Here is a 17,459-nt window from a genome sequence, read left to right as displayed (position 1 = left end):
GACAAGCTCTCTTAATGCCTATCTTTTCACTTGGCTGGATAATGATCATTTGATTTATTCAATTGTTAGCCTTTAAGCCTAAATTCACAGCTCAAAATCATTAGGTAAACTGGGATTGTCATGTAACTTATTAGTTTTGCTTTGTATGTTCCCTTTTAAAACTTTGTATCTGTTACTTAGTAAATTTTTGCAGAAGTACAACTCCTAACAGACTAGTGCTAACCCAGCACTTTGAGATGATAGCAAAAGACCATGGAACAGACAAAATTGAACTTCATAATGGACTCCAGGTGGACTTAAACTGAAAGTCTCTCCCTTCAAACCTCTCTAGTTGCTAAAAGAGTTTTGACATTGCCAATTACTTCTTCCAGTTTGGGACCAGACCAGAAACCTGGGACAGGTCCACCCTGATGCTGATGAACAATCCAAACCTAACTACAGGATGCTTAATCATTGAGGCTTTTAGAGAAAGATCTTCGTCAAAAGGGAGAAATGTGAATGCTGTGAGAATAAAAATGGAGTTATTTATGTTAAACAACAAAAACGTAAAACAAACCCTGACAAACAGAGCCAGGAAGGGCCATGAAGAGAGGGTTCTCAAGCGCAAGTGCTTGATAACAAAAACTATCAGAAAATACTTTGCAAAAACCACAACTTCTCACAAACGTCCTTACAACCTTACACACACACAAAAAAAACACTTCTGGGAAGACATTTTCCCAGCAACTGCCTGTCCAGCCCCAGAATGGTGCCACCCTTGTTACTGATCCTTATAGCCAAGAATAATTATCTCAAAGTAATTATATAATACTCATGTTTTTCCTTTAAAAACCTTTGTCTTCTTTTACTTCCATGAATATGCACATCTTTTACTATAGTATGCATGTTCTCATTGCAATGTCTTATTTTCGAATAGATAATTGTTTTAGAAAACCTCTCTCTGTTATTTAGATTGACTCTAAAGAGCGAAGAAGCTGGAGTTCAAACTCAGGCATTCTTTATTACTGTGTTATCCCGTTAGCCACTATGTTATCCTGCTTCCCAGAAATAACCAAAGAAGGAAGCAAGGAAGAACAGAAACTGCAAAGATTTAGAGAAAGCAGGAATAAAGTATCTGTAAATCTTGGTGAGGTTGAAGAACAGTGATGAGGTTTGAAATTAGGTGAAGGATAGGCAGTTGTTGCTTGAAAGTGGAATAGCATGTGTTTAAGATTTCAGGGATAGAGCAGTTCAGGAAATGAGAAAACTGAGGGTGCAGTATTGGAAGCAAATGGCTAAAGTGCAATAAAAGTGAAGGTCAACGGCATAGAGACAAAACTAGAACAATGAAGCTATTATTGTTACATGCACAGAATTGAGAGCAGGGCAAATGCTGAGTTTCTTGGAGAGAGAGTATAATATCAGTGTTAACATCACCGAAGAATTGGAGGTAAGGATATCCCTATGAGGAGAGACTACAAAAGAGATTAGAAAAATAATTATTTATTTATTGGATTTTCAAACTTTCCCCTTATATGTCTCATTTAAGTGCTCATGCCTAGAATTATACTCGTTTATTTTTTTCTTCTGACAGGGCAAGAAAAAAAATAAATCTTCCATAAAGTCAAGTTGATTTTCCTTCTATGTGTTTGATTTTGTAGTGTTTCTCTCCTACATTCTCAGTCTTTGCTGACCTTCTGTTTTTCAAAACCTCCTGAGACTCTAGGGTTATCCATCTAACCTGACCTTGTGGTGTTTAACTCACTGCCTTTATCTAATATGCTCTGACTCACACCTAGTCTGACCTGTTTATTATAGACTGACAGTTGCCTTACAGACCAGATTCACTGCATTCTGGCAAGTTTCTGCTCCTTCAGACTCCTTGGTCCTGACCTTGCATATCCTTCTTATATTTTTTATAGGGCTCTTGGCTGCCTAAGCTGGATGTGAATGAACATTTCATGTTTTCTTGGCAAGGAAAAAACTTCTTTCTGCTTGGCCTGGGTTAGAAGAAAACCCTATTAAGTCAGCCTCTGCAATACTGAAAGACTATATACCATTTTTAAAATAATAAAGTATGTATTATGGAAGACAAACGCCTCTGATTTAGCGTCAGAGAATTTTAGATTTGCAGCTCAGCATGTCTTTGGCTTTTATAAGCTTCTCTCATTATGAAATTAATTATTTAAATAATTACAACAATGTAAATGAACCATCATCTCAAAATAGAACCCAGTTTACTTCCTGCTAGTCCCCTAAGGGACCTCTTTCTGTAGTTCAGTGTAACCATGTCATCACTCCAATTCACCAATTTGTGTTTCCTGCTTTATGGATTAAGCACTGTGGAGCCTATCATTTTCTAACTACCTTTGCTTCCGCCTTTTCTTTATTACCATGTTACTATTTTACCAACAACTGACAAAGTTTAGTGGGAGGCAGAAAGTGATGACAGCATGTCCATTAGGCAATTCAGGTTAAATATATGTACATTTAATTATTTACACTTGGATTTAACATTGTAATTGGGAGTCCTGGAAAGGCATTAGAATCTCAGTTTATTGCTAACAGCATGGTGGTTGGATTTTCAAAGAAGAGCTGATATGGGGCTAATTAGATTTACTATCAGATATCTGGCTTTGCCTGAAATTGCCTTCTTCACTCTCAATAAGTAGTAAAATTTCACTAAGTCTCTTATCTTGGTGATATTTCTTTAAACTGAAACCCATAATGCTACTAGGTGATTAAAAAACTAAGTTTGAAATGTATAACACAGTTCTGTACTTGTTAAAACCTTTGAAGAAGCAGAGCTAGACAAACACGGTAGTCCCCCTTTATCCACGGGAGAATACATTCCAAGAACCCTAACAGATGCTTAAAACCGCGGAAAGTACTTAATCTTACATATACTATATTTTTTCCTATACTTACATACATTTAATAAAGTTTAATTATAAATTAGGCATAGTACAAAACTAGGAACAATAGTAATAAAATAGGAAAATTATAACATTATGCCAACATCACTCATTCTGTGCTTCGGGCCCATTATTAAGCAAAGTAAGGGTTACTTGAAAACAAGGGCTGTGACACCATTACAGTTGATCTGATAAGTGAGGCTACTACTAAGTGACAACTGGATATGCTGAACAAAGGGATGACTTACATTCCAGGTGGGACAAAGTGGAGTGGGCTGATATGAGATTTCCTTATGTTTCTCAGAAAGGCTTTCAATTTAAAACTTATACATTGTTTATTTCTGGAATTTTCCATTTGGTATTTTTGAATTGCAGTTAACTGTGAGCAACTGAAACATGGAAAGTAAAACTCTTTTACTTTATAGATAAACTGCCTTTATAGATAAAGGGCAACTATTGTACTCGATTTTATTCATGTGGATAAGAAAAAAACATAGTTTCAAAAAGTATGACAGATAAGGAAAAAAATACAAGCGTTGTACGTCTTGCATTTAAAAAGGTAACTACATATGAGCTAATCAAAGTATGATTCTGATAATCAGGTAAAGGTAAAACTTCAACCAACTATTCTTCACTAACTCCTTTTAAAATAGCTTTTGCTGCCAAACTCGTCATCATCTAACACAAATCAGGCTGCTGAGGTTATAGAGTAGATTCCCGGTGGAGGAGGGGGCATGGTATATATTTGGAAATGTCCACAGTTTTGCCAAGAAAATAATGGTTTTGTTGTAGTTTCATGTTGATGGAATCTAGGAACTCAGAAATATTAAAACCATAAGAATCAAGAGAAATTGACAGTGTAAAAAGAGGAAGTCTGAAATGGTGAGGTCAAAGGCATGAGATAGGCCTTGCCCAGGTTTCAACAATTTGGGCTACAAATGTTGCAACACAAATAACATGAATTTGAGTGACATATGGCTCTTATAGAAAAACAAAAACATGACTTTTTATGCATGGCTATTACATACATAGAAAATATGGCAGCTGGTAAATCCATGAGTGAAAAGAAATATATTTAAAAAATAGAGAATTGGGGAAAACATATAAAAGGGTAATTATGTTAGAAAATATTCTCTCAACCTCCACATGCCTTAATTGCCTTTTATATTTAGTATCAGTGCTTCTGTGCAACACTCTGCATGATATCTCAATATTAATTTCCAATGCATTAATTCTCTCCCTGACTGTATATACTTATTAGTGCTATTGGTTGCCTCAAACTTTTATGCAAAAAGCATCACTAGACCTAAAAAGGAACATTTCAGGAAGATGAAGATATCAACCCATGAGGAACATGTTTTGATTCAAAACCTGCATATACCCCATAACAGAGCTTCAAAATATGTAAAGCAACATTTTGTAAAAGCAAATGGGGTAGATAGTCGCATTCACAGTTTGACACTTTAACATATCTCCTTCAGTAGCTGATAGATGAAAGTGAACAAAAGAAACAAACATCCATAAGAATGGAAAAGTGAAACAAGGGCACTGAAATCAAACTTGTTCTAATTGGAATGTATGGAACACTGCATCCAACAATGACAAAAAGTACATTTTATTTAAATGCACATAAGAAAGTCATCAAGACTGACAATATGCTGCTTTATAAAATAAGCCTTAACAATTGCAATGAATTGATATAATTTAAATTATAGTTTCTGACCACATTGAAATAACCTAGAAAATCCCCAAACTTGCAAAATTATGCAATACACTTATAAACAACTTAATTATCAACTTAAAGATGATAAAATCATAATGTAATAATAAAAAGAAATAATTTCAATTAATTTGACAACTTAGATAAAATGGACAGTTATCTTATGTATACAAGTTACAAAAAATCACCCAAGAATAAACTGAAAAAAAAAAAAGAAAATAATAGTCCTGTAGTGGTTTTTAAAAATAAAATCTAAAATTTAATACTTGCATGTGAAGAAAATCCCAGATAATTTACTTGTTATTTTTTACACTTGAAAAATAAATAACATCAAAATACACAAAGTGGAAATTTTCAAAAAATAAATGGAAAAATAGAATAATTCTAATCTTCACAGATAGTTTAACATTGTTTTCTGAGCAATTAATAAAACATATAGTTTAAAAAAATCTGTAAAGACATAAATAACCTGATCAATACTATATTGCCCAAAACAATATTTGTTTGACACTACTGCTTCCAACAACTGCCAAATATGCAATTCTTTCAAGTCAAAAATAACAGAAGCCAGGAAATAGACCTGAAGATATATTGTTATTTAATTTATGATTAAGGTATCACAGCAATTTAATGAGGAAAAGACATACTTTTTTCACAATTAATTCTGGGCTAATTGGATACCCATATGGAAAAAGGAAACAAAATATTCATGTCTATTTCAAGCTATACATTTACTTGCAGGAAAATATGAAAAAAAAATCATTCATGTTTCAAAGAGAAAACACGGGAGAGTATCTTCATGACCTTGGCCTAGGCAAAATTTCCTTAGGCTATCAACAGCGTTAACTATTAAAAAATGTTGTGATGTGGACTATATTAAAATAATAATTTCTGTTTAGTAAAAGACATTATTAAAGGGTGTAAAAGCAAGCAAGAAAATGGAAGCAGATATTTGCAGTATGTATTTCAAACAAAGGTCTTGCCTTCAGAATATATAAAGAACTTCTATGAATCTTTAAGAGAAAGGCAAAAAACACAACAGAAAAATGGATAAAGGCGTTAAACAGGCACTTCACAAAAGGAGAGTGTCAAAATTACACAATAAACATATAAGAGACGCTTATTTTATTTGCCATCAGAAAAATGGAAGTTAAAATCACAATGTAATAATACTGCACAGTCACTAGGAATATTTAAAAAGAAAAACACAAAATACCAAGTGGAATCAATAGAAACTCTCAAACTCTGCTCTTTGGAGTTACAAAGAAAAATCACACAAGAATAAATGATGCAATTTAAAAAAAACCCAAATCATCATTTATTTTTTGACAATTTTATTGAAATGTAGTACATGCTATATGATTTGACCATTCAAGTGCACAGTGAATTTTAGCATAATCACAGATGTGTGCAACTGTGATCACCATTGTCAACTGTGTAACATTTTTGTCACTTTGAAAAGAAAACCTGTACCGTTTAGCTATCAACCTCTACCCAGTCTCAGGAAAACTGTAATCTGATTTTGTTTCTACAGATTTACCCTTTCTGGGCATTTCATCTGAATAAAATTATATAATAGGCAATATTCTTGGTCAATACAGGCTTTTATAACTAAGTACTGTAAATTAGATTATTTGTAAACAACAGACATTTATTTCTCACAGTTCTGAAGGTTGGGAAGTCCAAGATCAAGGCAGCAGCAGATTTGGTGTCTGGTGATGCTCTTCTTTCTGGCTTATAGAGTGTGCCTTCTTGCTGTGTCCTACCATGGTAGAGAGATTTAGCTAGCTCTCTGAGGTCTCTTTTATAAGGGCACTGATCCCATTCATGAGGTTTGAGGCCTCATGACTTAATCACCACCGAAAGCCCTACCTTCTAATACCATCAACTTAGGGATTAGGTTTCAACACATGAGTTTTGATTTCAAATATATAGCATTCTTCCCCAGCACCCAAGATTACTTTATTCCTTTTTGATGCCCAAATTACACTTCATCATATGAATATACAACTTTTTGTTTATTCATTCATCAACTGATAGACACTTGGGCTGTTTCCACAATTTGGCTATTATAAATAAAGCTGCTATATACATTTGTGTTCACATTTGTATGTGGATATATGTTTTCATTACTTTTAGGTATATAAGTCTTAGTTATATAATAATTATAGAGGTATATAACTAGTGATATGATTTTTAAGTGTCATGTAACTTAGAATAGATAGACCATATAGTAACTCTCTGTTTAATAATTTAAGAAAGTGCAGGCTGTTTTCCAAGGTGACTGCAACATTTTTTACTTTACCACTAGCCAATGCTTGTTATTGTATGACTTTTTTATACTAGCCATTCTAGCGGGTGTGAAGTGGTATTTCATTGTGGGTTGATTTACATTTCCCTGATGTCTAATAGAGCATGTTTTCACATGCTTACTGGTTATTTGTATACTTTACTTGGAAAAATGTCTATTTAAATATTTTTCCCATTTTTATTTGGATTGTCCTTTTGTTACTGAGTTATCAGAGTTATTTGTATATTCTGGATACAAGTCCCTTATCGGATGTATGAATTACAAATATTTCTCCCAGTCTATGGGTTGTATTTTTTACTATCTTAATGGTGTCTTGTGAAGCAAAAAGGTTTTTTCACTTGGATGAAGTCCAACTTATCTTTTTTTTCTGCCTTTTGTGTCATATCTAATAATCCATTGCTGAACCCAACATCGTATAGGCTTACCACATGACTTCTTGTAATAGTTTTATAGCTTTAGCTCTTCTATTTGGGTCTTTGACTATTTTGAGAAAATTTTTGTGTATGTGTTAGTTAAGGGTCTGACTTCATTCCTTTGCATGTAGCTACACAGTTGACGAAACATCATTTTTTGAAAACACCATTCTTTTTCTCATTGCATGATCTTGACACCCTGATTAAAAATCAGTTGACCAAAGATGTGTGGCTTTACTTATGGACTCTCAATTGTATTCCATTTGTTTACATCCTTGTGCCAATTCTACACTGTGGTGATTATTGTTGCTTTGTCTTAGATTTTGAAATATGAAAGTGTGAGGCTTTCTACCCTGTTATTCATTTTCAAAATTATTTTGACTATTTTGGGTCCCTTGCAATTTTATATGAATTTTAGATGCAGCATGTCAATTTCGACAAAGAATCTTTTGGGGTACTGATAGGGATTGCATTGAATCTGTTGAGCAGTAGACAGTTTGGGAGTGTTGCTATCTTAACAATGTTAAGTGTTTTGATTCCATAAATACAGAATGTTTCTCTAATTATTTAGAGGTTTAACTTGTTTTAACAACATTTTGTAGATTTCAGAGTGTAAGTTTTGCACTTCTTTTTTTATATTATTTCTATTTTATATTTTCATACTAGTATAAACTGAATTACTTTCTTAATTTCATTTTCAGATTGTTCAGTGTGTGTATAGAAATATAATTGATATTTGTATATTGATTTTGAATTTGTCAACCTTGCTGAACTTATTAGTTAGTTTATTTTATATTTTTTATTGTTTTGAGACGTGGTCTTTCCCTGTCACCCAAGCTGGAGTGCAAGGCTGGAATGCAATGGTGTGATCTCGGCACACCACAGCCTCAACCTCCTGGACTCAAGTGATCCTTCAACCTTAACTCTCCCCAGTACCTGGGACTACAGGCGTGCGGCCACCACACCCTGCTAATTTTTGTATTTTTTGTAGAGTTGTTTTTAGAATGTATAATGCAGAATTAATAGGAGTAAAAATTGAAGAACGTGTGTAAATTGGAATTGGATTGAAGTTTGGAGTGAGTGGGGCCTCATGGTATTTAAGTTTGGTGACTGGGTGACAAATGTAGATTAAAAAATACTGCTTTATAGATCCATTCACATTATTATAGCTATTTTTACATTATTTTTTATTTTTCTATATGATCTTTTGACCTAGACACTGCTCTGGGAGTGGACCATTTGAATGAGAGATTTATATGCAGTCAACATGTAAGAATGGAGCTTTGTATTGGTAAGTTGTCATTGAATAACGAATCACTCTAGAAGTAAAACAATTTATTATTTATCACCAGCCTATTGGTTAACTAGGCAGTTTTCCTTGTGTAGAACAGGCTCTGCTGATCTTGACTGGGGTTTGTATGCTCGAGATTTAGCTTTCCTCCATATATTCTTTCATCCTCCTACAGGCTAGTCCAGACTTGGTCTCAGGCCTGAGGCAGAAATCCAATGGAAACAGTAGCACACAAGGTTTCTGAGACCTGGATCTTAAAATAACACAACTCACTTTCGCTGCATTTCATTAGTCAAAGTATATACTATGCTCAGCTCATATTCAAGAGATGATGAAAAAAAGAAAAAAGAAACTTTACCTCTTGAAGTAAGGAACTTGAGAATTCACATTCCACAGGATATAAGGACAGGAAAGTTATTGGCTGGGACCATAAATTAAATAAATCTAGTACAATATCTAACATAATTTCAGGCTTAATTTTGTAAATGTTATTCTAAAAATGTGAGAATCTCAGAAGAGCTTCAATTTTCCAAATTCTCATGTTTGAAGCGTCTATGTTTCCTTTATTAATATAGGGACATTTGATATGTAATCTTAGCTTATTGCTCATTAGGACATGTGAATTAAAATGAACAAAGTTAAGCATCAGATGTTTTTAACTGATAGGGTTTTATGGGTTGCTAAAAATAAGATTTAAAACTAAAGTACATTGAGGAAGACAAGAAAAAAAAATACCTGAAGCCTGTAATCCCAGCACTTCGGAAGGCTGAGACGGGCAGATCACTTGAGGTCAGGAGTTCGAGTTCAGCCTGGCTAACGTGGTGAAATCCTGTCTCTACTAAAAGTACAAAAATTAGCTGGGCATGGTAGTGGGCACCTGTAATCCAAGCTACTTGGCAGGCTGAGGCAGGAGAATCACTTGAACCTGGGAGATGGAAGCTGCAGTAAGCCAAGATTGCGCCACTGCATTTCAGTCTGGGTGACAGAGTAAGACTCCGTCTCACAAAAAAAAAAAAAAAAAAAAAAAAAAGAACTTTCCATGTCTTAGGAAAGATAGGGATACCTGAATCCATGAAGCTCAAAGGTTCTCAAATAGATTCAACCCAAAGAGGTTTTTTCTTTTCAACGCACATGATAATCAAACTGTCAAAGTCAAAGACAAATAGATAAATCTTAAAAGAAGCAAGAGAAAAGCATCATGTCAGAGATGAAGAAATCTTCATTAGACTATCGGTGGATTTATCAGAAGAAGTCTTGCAGACCATGAGAAAATGGGATGATATATTCAAAGTTCTGAAAGAAAATATCAAAAACCAAACTAAACTAAACCAAAACAAAAATGCTTTCCAATAATACTACTATGCCAAAAAAATTCTTCAGAAATGAAGGAGAAATAGTCTTTCACAGATAAGCGAAAGCTGAAGAAATTCATTATGGCCAGACGTGCTTCACTGGAAATGCTTAAGGAAGTTCTTCAAGCAGAACCAAAAGGATGATACTTACCATCATCAATACATATGAAAATATAAAACTCACTGATAGAGATAAGTACATAGTGAAATCCAAAATATTCCAATACTGTAAAGATGAATTATAAATTATACATATCTCCAGCATAAAAGTTAAAGGCATAATAGTCAAAAATAACTAAAGGTATTATAAGTTGTTAAGGAATATGCAATATAAAAGGATGCAAATTATTACATCTGAACATCAACTGTGGGGATGGTAAATGTATAACATTTTTTATGTGACAGAAGTTATCAGTTTAAATGAGTAGATTATAACTATAAAATGTTTTATGTAAGCTGGATATTAACCACAAAACAAAAAGCTACAGCAGATATACAAATGATAAAGAAAAAGAAATCAAAGCTTAGCACCATAGAAAAATGTAATATCACAAAGGTAGACAACAAGAGAGGAAGAAATCTGCTACAATCCAACTAGAAAATAACAAAATGGCAGTGTAAGTCCTTAGCTATCAATAAGAACACTAAATGTAAGTGGATTAATTTCTCAAAAGACATAAAATAGCTGAATTAATAAAAAAGGAAACAATATCCAACTATATGCTGACTACAAATGACCCACTTAAGCTTTGTGGATAACATAGTGGAAAATGAAAGGACAATAGATATTCCATGTAAATAGTGACCAAAAGAGAGCAGGGGTGGCTATTCTTATATCTGATAAAATAGACTTCAAAACAAAAGCTGTCACAAGAGACAAAGAAGGTTATTATTTAACAATAAAGTGGTAAGTTTGTAAAAAAGATGTAACCACTGCAAATGTTTCTGTATCCAACATTGGAGCACCTAAGTACATAAAGCAAATTATAATGAAGGTGAAGGGAGAAATACATAGCAATATGTTAATAATAGGGAACTTCAGTATTCCACTTTGAACAATAAATAGATAAACCAAACGGAAAGTCAATAAGGAAATACCGGACTTGAATTCAATTATTTATCAAATAGACTTAATAGATATATACAGATTATTTCATCTAACAGTAGCAGAATACACATTTTCTTCCAATGTACATGAAAAATGCTCCAGGACAGACCATAAGTTAGGCCACAAAAAAGTCTTAACAAATTTAAGAAGATTTAAATATTATCTAGTATCATTTCAGACCAGAAGGTTATGAAGCTGGAAACCAATAATGGGAAGAAGCTTGCAAAGTTCACAAATATGTTGAAATTAAACAACATGCTCCTGAGCCATCAAAATGTCAAAGAATAAATCAAAAGAGAAATTTAAAAATATCTTGAGAAAAATGACAATGAAAATACATGATACCGAAACCTATGGGATGCAGAAAAAGCAGTTCAAAAAGAAAATTTATATCAATAAATGCCTCATTAAAAAGATGTTCAAAGTACATAGTCCAACATTACACATTTAGAAGCTAGAAAAAGTAGAACAAACTAAATTTAGAATTAGCAGAAGGAAGGAAATAATAAAAATCAGAATATAAATAAATTGAGAACAGAAGACTCATAAAAAGAAAAAACTAAGAGTTTTAAAAATAAATATTTGACAAATGCTTAGCAAGTTTAATATGAAAAGAGAAAATGCAAAAATAATGAAAAATGGAAGTGAAGAAATTACAATGGATGCCTCAGAAATAAAAAAATGATCGTAAGAGACTCTGAATAATAATTATATAACAACAAATTGGATAACCTAGAGTAAATAAATAAGTTCCTAGGAAAATACAAACCTTCCAAGATTGAGTCAAAGAGAATTAGAAAGACTGAACAGACCAATAACAGATGAAGAGATTGAAGAAGTACTAAAAAACCTACCTGCAAAATATCTTCACAACCAGATGGCTTCACAGCTGAATTCTAACATACATTCAAAAAAATTAATACCTATACTTCTTAAATTCTTCTGGAAAATAGAACTAGAGGGAATACTTACAAACACATTTTATGAGGCCAAAATCACTTTGATACTTAAGCCAAAGACATCACAAGACAAAAATTATCTACAAATCAAGGTCTCTGATGAATATTGATGCAAATATCCTCAATGAAATATTAGTAAAACAATTCCAATAGCACATCAAAAAGATTATACATTATAATCAAGTGAGATTCATTCTGTCATGTGAAGCAGGTTTAACAAATGCAAATCAACCAATGTACTACATCACATTAATAAAGTAAAAGTTAAAAGCCACAAGATTATTTTATTTAATATGGAAACAGCATTCAACAAAGTCCAACATTTCTTCTTGAAATATATTCTCAACTGTTTCAGTATAGAAAAAAGTTTTTTGACTTAATAAATGTCATTTATGAAACACCCACAACTAACATTATAATCAATAGGAAAAAATGAAAAGCATTTCCAGTAAGATTGGGTTCAAGGTAAGGATGCCCACTCTTGCCACTTTTATTTATCATAGTGATGGAAGTACTGACAGAAGCAATCAGATTAGAAAAAATAAAGCATCCAAATCAGAATTGGAGAACTAAAATTATTTATATTTTCAGATTATATTATTCTATATGTATATTCCAAAGATTCCATGAAAAACATGTTAGAAATGATAAATGAATTCAATAAAATTGCAGAATAAAAAATTAACATGCAAAAGTTAACATACGGAAAAGAAATCAATAAAATAATCCTATTTATTATAACATAAAAATAAAATAATTAGGAATAAATTTAACAAAAGAGTTCAAAGATCTGCTCACTGAAAACTATAAAATATTGATGACAAAAACTGAAGAAGGCACAAGTAATGGAAAGATATCTTATGCTCATGGAATAGAAGAATTAAAATTGTTAAAATGCCTAAACTACCCAAAGCAACATACTGGTTCAGTGTAATCCATAGCAAAATCTCAAGGGCATTCTTCATAGAAATAGAAAACAAAAATTCCAAAATTTATTTGGAATAATAAAAAACCCCAAATAGTTAAAACAATTCTCTGAAAGGAAAACAAATTTGGACATACCACACTTCCTGATTTAAAATTATATTACAAGTCTATGTCAATTAAAACAGTATGATACTAGCATAACAATGGACACATAGACTAGTGGAACAGAATAGAGAGCCCAGAAATAGATGCAAACATATATGAGCAACTAATTTGCAACAAGAGCACCAAGAAGACACAATGAGAAAAAAAATATTCTCTTTACTAAATGGTTCTGGGAAAACTGGATTTCTGCATGAATAAAGTCACGAAATTGGACTGGGTGCAGTGGTTCATGCCTGTAATTCATGCATTTTGGGAGGCCGAGGCAGGAGGGTTGCTTGAGCCCCGGAGTTTGAGACCAGCCTGGGCAACATAATGAGATGTTTTCTCTATTAAAAAAACAAAACAAACAAACAACAACAACAAAACAAAAACAAAAAAAGAATAAAATTGGACCCTTGCACCATACACAAAACATCCTAGATGACAACATAGGGTCAAAGCTCCTGGACATTGTCCTTAATAATGATTTTTTTGGATATTATACCACAAAATATCAGCCACAAAAGCAAAAATAAATACGGCTAGATCGAACTAAAATTTTTCTGCACAGCACAGGAAAGAATCAACAAAATGAAACAGCAGCCTATGGATTGGGAAAAAAATTGCAAACCATATATTTGATAAGGGGTTAATATCTAAACTTTATAAGGAACTCATGCAACTCAATGAAAAGAAAACCCAATTAAAAAAATGAACAAAAGACTTGAGTAGACATTTCTTCAAAGAAGACATAAAAATGGTATATTAAACAGGTATATGAAAAGGTGCTCAACATCATTAATCATCAGGGAACTGCAAATGAAAACCACTATAAAATGTCACCACACACCCTTTAGGATGGCTGTTATCAAAAGTCAAATTTTAAATGTTAGTGAGAGTGTGGAGAAAAAAGGAACTATTATACACTGTTTGTGGAAATGTAGATTAGCACCACCATTATCAAAATGAATATAGAGGTTTCTAAAAAATTACAAATAAAACTACCATATGACATGGCATTTTCCCTTCTGTGTATATACTATATCCAAATGAAATTCAATTAATGCCTCGTAAAATATCTGCACTCCCATGTAAATTGCAGCATTATTTCCAATAGCCAAAATGTGGAAACAATCCTAGCGTCCATTGATGGATGGATAAATGGATAAAGAAACTGTTCTACAAACATAAAATGGAATACTATTCAGTCCTGACAAAGAACAAGCTATTGCCACTTGCCCCAACATGAATAAACCTGGAGGATATTATGCTATATGAAATAAGCCAGATACAGAAAGAAAATTACTGCATGATCTCACTTATACGTGAAATCAAAAAAAAAAAAAGATCAAATACACAGAGATAGAGAACCAAACTGGTTATGAGCACCAGGGACTGGGGAGGAAATAGGCATATGTAGGCCAGAGGATACAAAGTAGTAGATATGTAGGATGAACAAGTATAGAATTCTAACATACAACATGAGGATTAAAGGTAATAAAATTGTACAGTATATGGAATTCATGCCCAATGAGTAGATTTTAGCTTTTGTTGCCACAAAAACAAGAAAAATGGGTAATTTCATAAGATGATAGATTTGCCTCACCATAGTAACCCTGTTACCATCTATATGTATCCCATAACATCATGTTGTATACCTAAATATACATAATATAATTTACTTTGTTTAAAAAAAAAACTAAAATACATTGCATTTGCATTGTAATTTCTGGAAATTTTTTGGTGATTTTTTTGTCATTTTCATGCTTGTTTACTAGATGAATATGAGTTTCAGCTTGGCTGGGAATTAAATACCCAAAGTAGCAATTATTCATACAAGTTTATTTCTGTTATCTAGAATTCAGAGTCAGAGGCCAGGGCTGTAAGACATTCCATGGGTCGGGATCTAGGCTTCTTTCTTTTTGTTGCACCATTACCTCATAACTTTTTGTTTGTTTCTTAATAAAATTTTAATTCCAGAGTACATTTAGATTTCAATAAAAGTTACAAAGATAATATGGAAATTTAAAGTATACCCCTCACCACGTTTCCCTGACGGTTAACCGTGTAAGAAACCAATATCAGTACATTACTATTAACTAAAATCCAGACTATGTTTAAATTTTACCAGCTTGTCTATTAATGTCTCTTTCTGTTCCAAGATCCAATCAAGGGTACAATAAACACTTATTTGTCATGTCTATGAAGTCTCCTCTGGTCTGTGACAATGTTTCAATCTTCACATCTTTCCCATGACCTTGAGGTATACTGGTCAGATAGCCAGCAGACTGCCTCCCAATCTGGGTTTGCTTGATATTTTTTCATAATTAAACTCAGGTTATCGATTTTTGTCAAGAATACTACAGAGGTGAAGTGCCCTTCTCATCACATCATATGAGTGGATACACATTATTATTGATGATATCAATCATCACTTGGTTATGGTACCGTGTTTTTTAGATGTCTTCACTCTTTAAATTACTTTGTTTCCTTTTTCATATACTGCATTCTATTTTTTGGAAGCATGTCACTAGGTTTAGCACATCCTTAAGGGGGAAGAGATTAAGCTCCATATTTTGGAGTGGGGAGACATTACATATGTTAAGAGGAAGTCTGTAAGGAAGTAAGGAATATTTATCTCTTCTATCTAATTTTATTTGTCATTTAATTACTTATTTTTATCATTATGGCTCATTGGTATTTATTTTACACTTTGAGTTGTAATTCATTATTACATTCCTCATTTTGTTGCTCAGATTTCCCAGTTATGACAATTGGGAGCTACTTCAGATTGCCATCAATTTCTCTTAACATGTTATCATCCTTTAGTATTTTTTAGAAAGTCCTTACATTCAAAGATGCTCCAGAATTACATTTTTCTTGTCCCAATTAGAATAAGGCATTTCTCCAATAAGCTTTAGTTCCTTTTACGAAAAACATACTTAGAAATCAAGACTTGCGCATTAGGTGTGCTTGTTGCTTCTGAGGCGTCACTGATTCTAGGCTCTTTTAGCAAGTAGAACTAGGTAATAATAACAAATACTTAGAATAATAATTCTAAGTATCTTCTCTGTGTGGACATACACACATATATATGCATACATGTATATATATACACACAAACACACACACACACACCTAAACCAAACTTAAATTCATTCTTATGTCACTGCCTCTAATTGAGTACCATATTATTTTTATAACATTCCTTTCTTGCTTATGTGTAATTTACCTCTCTGACAGTAAAAAAATCGCTGTCAGCCTCATCTATCCATTTACTTGTTTTATCTTATTGTACATATCATGCCTTTCTGACCTCGTGGTGTAAGATAACAATCTGAATGTTACAGGCAATAGGATGAAGATAGGAATGTAGAATTATAGTCAAAGAACACAAGAAATTTTCTTTAAGAAAGGTCCAGAAGCTGCCTCGCAAGTTTTTTGCTTATATTTTATTGGCCAGAAATTAGTCACAAGGTGACATCAAGCTGAAAGAAAGTTTAGGAAATATAAGCTGTCCTGAGCAGTGAAATGCCAAGCTTAACACCCCCCGCCCTCCACATACACACACACGATAACTATGAATGTTAGGAAAATAAAAAGGAAGAGAAATTAGAAGATATTTAAGAATCTCTTCCGTACATTTCCTGTGTATGTATATATATCCATATATATGTTTCTAAATATTATATATTATTATTGTAATTAATGAAATAAGGAAAGAAGTATTCAATATTATAATTAGTTTGGGAATTATAGAAGCCCATTTAGATAGACTGAGACGATGATTGTTATCTTTAAAATCCATATTTTATATCCCTTCATCTTTAGCCTCATATATAGTCCAGGTTACTTTAAATAAATGAACACATGATTAATAGATTTAAAGTCAAATGGGTCTAGGAATTAGGTTGGAAAAAAAGTGATACAGGCTATCATTTAGGAATCTGGAGAGACTATTCCACCACATTTTCTAAAATTGTCTTTAAATGTATGAAGGAAATAGCACTTTCATTTTTATATCACTGTTTCCCCTTTTATCTTAACAAAGATTGTGAGCAGTGACATTAATCTGTTGACTGTTGCTGAATATATCAGATACGCTTCATAAATGTGCACCTGCTGTGCTGCTGAAAGAACTTGGTATTTTCTGATGCTCCATTGAATACAATGGACTGACAGCTTAAAGTGGCAGAAAGAAAGATAGGTGGGAGGAAAGTCCAAGAGTAAATGGGTTAATAATATACCATAATACACTCTTCATTGAAACCAGTTATTACTGAAAAGAATGGAGGAACAACAAAGTCTTAAATAAAGGCTATCTTATGAAATGTAATAAC

The sequence above is a fragment of the Pan paniscus genome, chromosome 10 (assembly GCF_029289425.2).
Source record: "Pan paniscus chromosome 10, NHGRI_mPanPan1-v2.0_pri, whole genome shotgun sequence".
NCBI lineage: Eukaryota > Metazoa > Chordata > Mammalia > Primates > Hominidae > Pan > Pan paniscus.
This window is presented reverse-complemented; position numbering follows the sequence as displayed.